We start from the raw sequence: 10,341 nt of genomic DNA, 5'->3' as shown, positions 1-10,341 counted from the left end.
AATGGGACTAGCAGACGAACTTTTGCACCCGTGTTCCAACGTTAAAAACTGTATGAAGTTCAGTTTTCTGGGGAAAATAGTGTATGAAACCGCTTTATGTTGTTTAAATTGATGAGATGTGTGCATTTGGATGCGTGTGATCTGTTTATTAAATGAAATATTGTTGAAAACTGACCGTCGGATTGCAATCTGTTGTCGAAGAAACTGAGTGAAAAGAAATTTCAAAGGGGAACTACTCTTGTCGCTAGGCAAAGTATGAGAGTTATTTGCCTTTGAAATTTGCTTGTGATGAACGTTTGTGCACAGCAGACCTAGATTCAGAAAACAACGAAACTCATGGATTTTATGTGGAGATTCATGTGTTCAAACCTGTAGTTGTTAATTTAAATGCGGTATGTTTGTATTGTTTGCTCCAGAGATGTATACTTCGTACATTAGAGCGTTCGGAACTTTTCAGTCGCAAAAGTAGTACCGACGCAGAACAGCTTCTCAACCCATTGCGCAATCGAGGATTCAGTCTGTTGCTGGGTCGTTATTTGTTTGGTTGCTGGGTGTTTATCGAAAAATAACTAGCTCTACAAGTTTACAGAGGTAAAGAAGCAGAGGGGGGAATAAATAACATTATTTTGTCATGACAGCCCTGGAGGTGACAGCTAGCAGCCCTGAAAGTGACGAGTATTTTACTTATGGGTCAGAATTGCTTCTTGCGACTTGTTAGGGTAAAAACAATACTTAATGGGACACATTCATCTTCCAGAATATTAAAGATAGAAGTTTGTAGTGTGTTTTATTTCACTCTGAACAAGCCCCTAGATCTAGTTACAGAGCAACTTTGTCATATTTATAAACAGATGTTATTCCCTGGGTGTAGCTCACAGGCACAATATAAATACCGTTTTTGTACTTAGACAGACCTTCTAAAATTAGTCCCAACAATATCATAGAAAGTCTCTCTGTTACTAGGTAGAGACATCATTTTTGATGAAAATGGTTTTAAAAAGTAAGAAGATTGAACCATTAATCTCGAAGATGAGTATTTCCCATTGTGTTCAAAAACGATTCTGAGAAAACAGCATCAACACTTTTCAAAATGGTGTCAAATGTTAATAAGGCCCCCCCCCAAAAAATAGTCTGTTTACGGTAACCCGACCGACCCTATTTTTTTCGCGCGACCCTAGACTTTTTTTTGGCATTTGGGGGAGGAAAAAAAAAAATAAAATAACGTAAAAATAGGGTTTTTGGGAGAAAAAAAAAATCCCGACCTACCGACCCTATTTTTTTGGCCTATGTTACCGTAAACAGACCTTTTTTTTTTTTTGGTCTAAAACATTTTGAACATGGTCGTTTAATTGCAAGAAAGAGGTTGAAGATGACAAAACTACTTCGCACAATGAGTCTATGGTGTTGAAAGTACCTACAAATGATGAAAACCCAAAATACGTTTTTGTACCAAAATGTCGTGCCATCTGTGGCCCTAGAATGTTGTTAAATCCCGTGGATCGATTCAATTAATAACAAGTCGCGTAAAGCGAAAATACAACATTTAGTCAAGTAGCTGTCGAACTCACAGAATGAAACTGAACGCAATGCAACGCAGCAAGACCGTATACTCGTAGCATCGTCAGTCCACCGCTCATGGCAAAGGCAGTGAAATTGACAAGAAGAGCGGGGTAGTAGTTGCGCTGATAAGGATAGCACGCTTTTCTGTACCTCTCTTCGTTTTCACTTTCTGAGCGTGTTTTTAATCCAAACATATCATATCTATATGTTTTTTGGAATCAGGAACCGACAAGGAATAAGATGAAAGTGTTTTTAAATTGATTTCGAAAATTTAATTTTGATAATAATTTTTATATTTTTAATTTTCAGAGCTTGTTTTTGATCCAAATATAACATATTTATATGTTTTTGGAATCAGAAAATGATGGAGAATAAGATGAACGTAAATTTGGATCGTTTTATAAAAAAAATTTTTTTTTTACAATTTTCAGATTTTTAATGACCAAAGTCATTAATTAATTTTTAAGCCACCAAGCTGAAATGCAATACCGAAGTCCGGGCTTCGTCGGAGATTACTTGACGAAAATCTTTGCATCTTTGAATGAATCGAAACGCACGAGTGGTAAGTCTCGTGCGTTTCGATTCATTCAAAGATGCAAAGAGTTTCGTTGTTGATACAAAGGGACTTGACGCTCACTTTCTGCACGCTGAGAACGCCACTTCCTACAGTGACGCCGAGAACGTTCAAAAATACCATCAAAATATTAATTCTGCCCTACAGCGTTTTAGTTGGTCCATGATGGGTCCAACCATTTGTTTTCCTAATTTATGTCAAGCCTCTGATGCCAAGAAATTGAGTGAAGCCGACCCGCTTTGAATTTTCAACTGTAATATGACTAAGGAGTTACGCCCCTTATCCGTTCGTTATCAAAGCCTTGTGTAGGGAACGTCATGGCTTTGAGTTCAAAGTGATGCAGAATGTGCGTATCGTTTTTATTATTCTTTATTTCCTCAATTTTGACGTATACCCTTCCAAAAAAGGTTAAGGACCACTTTTTTTAAACGCATGCCATACAAGTACTTGAACTGCAACCGCCATATCTTCCACGTGCCTGCCGGGGTTATCGAACGAGCATTTGTCGACTAGTTCTCCGTTCGTATTTGTGATGTGTACGTTTTTTTTGTCAGTCTCATCATTAAATGTAGTCGCGGTGTTACCTATAGGGCATTACATTTTTACATGTTTGTCTACCATAATTTACCATTATTATTTTGACATTATTTCAAACTTGTTATATTAAAATCGTCCGCCAAATTTCATTTGCTTTTAAGAGTACGCTCATAAGCCTAGCTTGTTGTGCTCCATGTTCCTAATTTCATGTATGCGGCAATAGTACCAATGAAATTTATTGAATAAACTTGTTTAAACCATTACATTTTCACCAAAGCCGAGGTTACTAAAAAAAATAATGAGAAATTCAGTCTGGGGATATTGTCCCACTGGAAGTACTCAATAATTATGCAACGTTTTGATTATTTTGATTCATTACATCGCCCAAAACGTTTGGAATGAAGCAAAGAAATAAAATACAAGAATTACGAGTTCCAAAAAAAATAAAAATAAAATTGCCGTCGAAGCGAATGGAACCCGGGACCACAAAAGTACAGACCTAGCGCATCGTCAATCGGGCACTCTACCAACTGAGCTATTTTGTCGAACTGTAGACGAGGGAGATTTTAACTTCAAATATTACACTTGAGTTCTCGAGCGTGGCGTCGAATCAGTGACTCGAGTTTCCGAGTCTCTCCGTTCGTATTTGTGTACTGTTCTCCATAATTATCTCACTGTTCGGGGCTAGTTCAGTAACTAACCCTACGCTCCCGGTCACTTCGTATAAGTTTGAAAAGCAATATCAAGTAACGATAATTTCAAGCGAGACCGACATTATTGATACGAAATGCATTGACCAATCGCCAAAAGGCACATGAAAGTATTTCCCAAAATCCTCTATTCTCGATGACATACTAAGGAGTTAGTTCCGGAGAACGACGACCTATGGACGGTTTATTATATAAAGGGAAGCAAGCGGTTAAAAACGGGCGTCGATAGAGCCAATGAACAGGGATGAGAACTTCTATTATAATGTTTTGTTTGTTCGTTTGCTTAACGCCCAGCCGACCACGAAGGGCCATATCAGGGCGGTGCTGCTTTGACATATAACGTGCGCCACACACAAGACAGAAGTCGCAGCACAGGCTTCATGTCTCACCCAGTCACATTATTCTGACACCGGACCAACCAGTCCTAGCACTAACCCCATAATACCAGACGCCACTAGATTGCCAATTTTAAAGTCTTAGGTATGACCCGGCCGGGGTTCGAACCCACGACCTCCCGATCACGGGGCCTAACCACTAGGCCAACCGTGCCGGTTTCTATTATGATAGACATCTGCCAACAACGAATATGATGTCACCAAAGACATTTTACAACGAATATGATGTCACCAAAGACATTTTACAACGAATATGATGTCACCAAAGACATTTTTAAAAACAAAACAAACAAAACAAGAAAACAAATAATCTTGGGGTATCATCTAGAAGAATTTGCATGTAACTTTCCACGAAGATCGGTCCTGTGTTGTTGTTTTTCGGAATCGATCTACACATACATCACAACCCGCGTCTCGATTCTCGGTCTATGTGAGGCACTAAAATCACCAACATTAAACTTGGAGAATACATGGAATAACTTAGTTTTCTGGGTAGTTATTGAACTGACTTATGACAGGCGAAGTGGCGCAGTGGTAAGACGTCGGCCTCCTAATCGGGAGGTCGTGAGCTCGAATCCCGGTCGCTGCTGCCTGGTGGGTTAAGAGTTGAGATTTTTCCGATCTCCCATGTCAACTTATGTGCAGACCTGCTAGTGACTTAACCCCCTCTGTGTGTACACGCAAGCACAAGACCAAGTGCGCACGGAAAAGATCCTGTAATCCATGTCGGAGTTCGGTGGGTTATGGAAACACGAAAATACCCAGCATGCCTACCCAACGAAAGCGGAGTGAAGCTGACTATGCTCTCAGAGTATAGTGTGGGGAACCCAAATGGGCAAACGAGCTCACACGTCACCAGAATTTCTGGAACGCTGAAGAAGAAGAAGAAGAAGAAGAAGAAGAAGAAGAAGAAGAAGAAGAAGAAGAAGAAGAAGAAGAAGAAGAAGAAGAACTGACTTATGAAAAGAAATGAAAAATATGTGAATACTACAGCGCCATATTAGATTTCTAGGAAACGGTTTTACAGCAACATCATACATCAGAAATGCTTAATACACTTGTATTTGGCACAAAGATACACATGACTTTTATCTACAATCATAAAGAACTATTTTTTTTTATAAAAGACTACAGTTGAATTTATATTAGGGGAAGGGTTCCTAATATTGACCGGCTCCCAATATGGACCACCTCCTGTTCTGACAAACTGACGGCGCTAGAGCGCCCAAAACAATTCCATTGGCTGTATTCACCCTTTCTGGATAACGTGCACATGTCAAAACAGTTGCAGAAACACAAACCTCAAACCCGTTAGGCTTTTTCTATTTTTTTCACTTTTGGCAGGGTTCACTCTAAATTTGCCGCCTAAAACGGACTCGTTTCTGTCCACAGCCAAAGCTTTTATCACACAAAAATTGCTATATATGACACCTAAGACCGTGTCTGTTACATTTTAGCTGTGTTGACCCCAAGTTTTTACTGCAAACAAAAAATAATTGCAAAATCTCAAAGTATGTGCGAGTCCCCAAAATAATTAAGTGCCGTTCCATCACAAAATCAGTCTTAAGTCGCAATTTGGATGATTTTAGTTGGTTATATTTTTGAAATCATGAGTCTTTTCTGGATGTTTGAAAAAAAAAGTAAAGCTCTAGGTCAATAAATAACAATATTACAGCCATTTTGATGAAAGAAGTTGACCGGCGGCCATTTTTAGAAATCGGGCTTTAAAGTTTTGGAAGGCATTAGCTTTGCATTTTCCTTAGCAACAGGGGTTGAAACTTAACCTAACGCTTCCATATTTTGCACACATGTACTTTGATCTTTAATGCATCCTCAAATTCCAAAACTAAGGGTTAACAGAACACTTAGGCCAAAAAAAAAAATAGGTCTGTGTACGGTAACATAGGCCAAAAAAATAGGGTCGGTCGGTCGGGATTTTTTTTTCCCAAAAAAACCATATTTGTACGTTATTTTGCCAAATTTTTTTTTCTCCCAAATGCCAAAAAAAGTCTAGGGTCGCGCGAAAAAAATAGGGTCGGTCGGGTTACCGTAAACAGACTATTTTTTTTGGTTGGCCTTATCACCATTTTGAAGGCTTTGTTTACATCATACACTTGGAGGAAAACGGTCCAAATCTCCAATACATGTCATTATTCAGCAAACATTTCCACTGTTATTATCAGGATCAAAAGAGGGTACATGCATCTCACCCACATTTTTTTTTCCATTTAAACAATAGTTTGACAAACACTTGAACAAAATCATCCATTTTGATGGTTTTATTCTATGTTTAAATACAGAGTACACAAAATTATCCGTAAGATTTAAAGACAAACAGAACTAAAATAAAATCAAAACACCATACCACAAAATTGTGTTAGAACTTTGTTTATTATGCATGCAGAAGCCAAAGACATGCAGAACTACAATACATCAACAACAAATTCTACAAAAATTGTGTTAGAACTGTATTAGTCATAATGAAAATGCACCTACCGCAACCAACTTCACACTGACAGTCCGGACTTAAACTTACTTGTGTCAATCACTTTGTTTACATCAAATAGGAATACGAACAGACCAGAATTTAGATCCGAAACACAGAAAATCCTCCACTGTGACAGGCTGTACACAAGTACTTTTTCTTCTGAGTGTTACCATTTATTTTTCAACAGTACAATGCAGAAATCATGACTCAAAGCCTGGCACATTCTCACTGCCAACCCCTCCCCCCAAATAAAATAAAAAGAGAGGCTTTCTCTCTCCCATGCATGTGTTTGATTTCCAACCTCACCTTTATCCATGTCTTACATTGAGAGCTGTAGAGCTACAATCTCCTCCGGATCAAACTGGATGATACATCCACGACGAGGATCACCGGGTGCAAGCATCGGGAACTTTAACCTGTTTGCAGCCAGACCCATTGGCTTTGCAGCAACGAAGGCGAGCTCTCTCGGGAAAACTGCAGCATGCACCTCCATCACATCTCCTCCACCACTCGCCTCAACTACATGTGTTGTTATTGTAGTTGTCTGTTGATGCAGTGCCATTAGAAACGAGGGTTTTGGACACTGACGAGGGGACGGTCTGACTCCTCTTCGTCCGCAGTTTTAGCATCGGTGTCACAGATCTCGACGTCAGACGCATCAGAATCGGAGTCACTGAATTCAGCAACGTCTTCGGCAAAGAAATCCGACAACAAATCTCGGAGTTCATGGTGATTTTCAAGCAAAACGCAGTTAAGAAGCGCTGTCAATCGGCGTACGTTAGCCATGGTTTGCTTTCGTGTAGAGATAGGAAATGATACAGTGTTACTTCCCCTGGGCTGAATTGACCAAATGAAGGAGCCGTTGCTAGGCCTTTTTTGAAGACAGACAAGCTGATTGGTTAAATCTTAAAGTTTGTTGACGTTACGATTTCCTTATTTGGAGGAAGTGGGCGGGTATTTTTAACCAGAAAACTACACGGCGGGAAAGCTGATGCAAAGAGCTTTCCTACAGTACCAAATATAGCGGGGTTCTGTACTTTCTTTATTTGGTGTTTAACGTCGTTTTCAACCACGAAGGTTATATCGCGACGGGGGGTTCTGTAGGGGATACACTAAGCAAACTATCGGTCAAAGTGAGGCATTTTGGTGTCATGCTCGACTTTTTTAGATGAATGTATTGCATTTAAATCCATTAATTTAACTATTTAGCGATTGATTTTGACATATTTGTTAGGTTTTCATGATAATATTGGGTATACAGAACACGTTTCTGCAAAAAAAGTGAATTTCACCCAGAAAGACCCTCAGTGCCTTTTCTTCACGCTAGCTCGCTTTCGCCTGCTGCGACTTAAGACTGGTTTTGTGATGGAACGTCACTTAAATATGGACCACCTTCAACAAATCGAAGAAAATAAAACCTAAAGGCTATTTTCATTAATTCATTAAGAAGCTTGCTGGAAATAACCAATAACTAGCCCTCGAGATTTAAAAAAAATAAAACAACTAGTCTTCTTTTCGTGGAAGTTGATAATTTCACTTATTTTCACTCTGTTTTTGATCAACTTCTTTTCTTTCAATCCAAATCTAAAGCATAATTAGTCTGACTCGCACACTAAGTTGTATCATGTTATTTTGAAGTAAAGGGGGCTTTTAACAGTGATTCGTGAAGGCTGCTTCACTGGTCCATATTAGGCGCCCAGGCTCCTAATATGGACCATTTGTGATTTTTTTCTGTATTTAATTTTTGCTGAATGTCTATCAAAGCTATTTCACTCTAATTAGGCCTAACGGTTAACCTACGAGAGAAGGACTACCAAACACAAAATGAAACTTCTTCGCAAGAAAACAAGCTAGTTATCAGCATGAAACAAAAAGTGGTCCATATTAGGAGCCCTTCCCCTACATTTTGAAATAAGGGTTAATGAATATGCGGATAGAAATTCATTAATCCTTATTAGAAAAATTAATATAAATTCACCTGTAGTCTTTAGTAAAAATATCGTTATATATATGATTGTAGATAAAAGTCATGTGTATCTTTGTGCCAAATATCATGCATTTCTGATGTATAATGTCGCTGTAAAACCGTTTTCTAGAAATCCAATATGGCGACTGTTTCCATAGCAACGGCGATCTGTGTCCTTTACTATTTACACATGTTTCATTCATTGTTATAAGCAGAGACATAGATAGAAGAGATGCGAAGCGCTGTCTTCCCGCTTGCGTTATCTTCGCCTACGGCAGGGGCAAGTAATCCTCCCACTGGCGCCAAGCTCGCGTTATATTCGCCTACGACAGGGGCAAGTAATCCTCCCACTGGCGTCAAGTGTTGTGTTTTTACACCCCCGGTATAGGGGTGTGTATAGGATTCGGTCGATGTGTTTGTTTGTTTGTTTGTGTGTTTGTTTGTTTGTGTTCGCATATAGATCTCAAGAATGAACGGACCGATCGTCACCAAACTTGGTGAACAGGTTCTATACATTCCTGAGACGGTCCTTACAAAAATTGGGACCAGTCAAACACACGGTTAGGGAGTTATTGGTGGATTAAAATTATACAAGGACTTATAGAGGAACATATTAATGGTCAAAGGGAAATAACCATTCTCACTCAGTCACTGCCACCAACTGAGAAGGTTATTTCCCTTTGACGGGGGTGTTTTTCCTACCTCGGAGGAATTTCTTGTTAAAGAGTTATAACTGTTTCATAGAAAACCATAGACAATAAAACATGCAAATTGTTAATTATTTGCACTCAAGAGAAACAGAAAATCACAACAAGAAGATTATTGCATCATTTGGTGATTAGAAGATGAATCCTAAAGTAAGCAATTTCGCTCATTTCTCCTTAAAAACTTTTTATTCACACGCCAGTGTAAGTGCGGAGCTGATTGGCGGCCTATACCCCAGACGGGGTCACAGGCGTAGGTGAGGTGAGGTGAGTGTAAGTGCGAGAACCACTTGAGTGAGACTTAAAAGCATCAAATTTAATTACAGCGCGTCAAAAATTATACAAACAGATTAATGTATACACCAGTAATGTATTTGCCAGTTAAGGGAAAGCAAAGTTGCGCACAAAAGAAAATATTAGCTCCCAAACATTGCCTCCACGCACAATGGACTTCGGGATCTCTGGGCTGCCTACTGCACTTGCCGGGTTTGGCAGACCCTTGATATTTTACCCCCTACAATGGCCGCAAGAACCGAAGGAACCGTTTTTGACTCACTTCGGGAACCCAATCCTCTCAAATGCGTTCGTGTGCACACTATTGAAGCTACAGAATAGGAATCAAGTTTACTTACCACTGATATCTCTCGTCTGAAGCTGGATATATCCAAAGAAATATGACAGAAAAGCACTTCAAATCGGTGTCAGAGAGCAAGCAAACAACAACGTACGGGATGATGGCTAACAATCGCGCGAGGTCACGCTGACCGAGCGCCGCGGTAACCCAAGAGTTCAAGCGAGTGGCCCTCGCTTCGCATCTCTGTATGTATGTCTCTGTTATAAGGCACTTCAATAACTACGAAGAAAATTAGGTTATTCCATGTATTCTCCAAGTTTAATTTTAGTGCCACACATCGCCAACATACAGTCAGAACTTGACTAAACGCAAAATAAAACGAAAGGGATAAAGAGGGGAAAGCATTCCGAAAAGTTTAATATGGTGCATAAACAATACTAAACAAATCTATTTCAAGGGAGAGTGGAAAACAACTGTGGGATTGTGTGATAGAAAAATAACAATGTTGTTATATGGTAGACTCAAGGTGTGTGTCTGGAAAACAAAATGTGGCAGTGTCACTATTTAGGCGTCATATATATAGAATCTGATTGAATCTCGAGCTGCAAACATTTGACACAATATAAATGTAGGATTAAACATGTCGCTGTGGACAGGTAAGCAGATAAAACATAAGAAGACACAACTAAGGTACACCACACATACCCACCCTTTCTGTTTGTGTGACAGTCTGCTTGTCTATTCGAATAATATGGTATATTTAAGAGTATGCCAGTCTGTTAGTGCAGGGCTCCCCAAACTGTGCGTCAATGCGCACCAGCAGCCGGAGAAAA

At 39.4% G+C, this 10,341-nt stretch overlaps 1 protein-coding gene and 1 long non-coding RNA gene across 2 annotated transcripts in view; one reads left to right on the top strand and one right to left on the bottom strand.

The window, feature by feature from the left end:
• Positions 1 to 10,341, top strand: part of LOC138950779 (cytochrome P450 3A6-like) — a gene marked incomplete in the record, with an annotated part of 137,214 nt that overhangs the window by 30,510 nt on the left and 96,363 nt on the right.
• Positions 1 to 10,341, bottom strand: part of LOC138950785 (uncharacterized) — a 125,875-nt gene that overhangs the window by 23,279 nt on the left and 92,255 nt on the right. The gene's annotated exons all lie outside the window — the stretch shown is intronic.

Source organism: Littorina saxatilis, linkage group LG16 (genome assembly GCF_037325665.1).
Source record: "Littorina saxatilis isolate snail1 linkage group LG16, US_GU_Lsax_2.0, whole genome shotgun sequence".
NCBI classification, from domain to species: domain Eukaryota; kingdom Metazoa; phylum Mollusca; class Gastropoda; order Littorinimorpha; family Littorinidae; genus Littorina; species Littorina saxatilis.
Note: the sequence above shows the minus strand (reverse complement) of the source record. Positions and strands in the feature narration are given on the sequence as shown.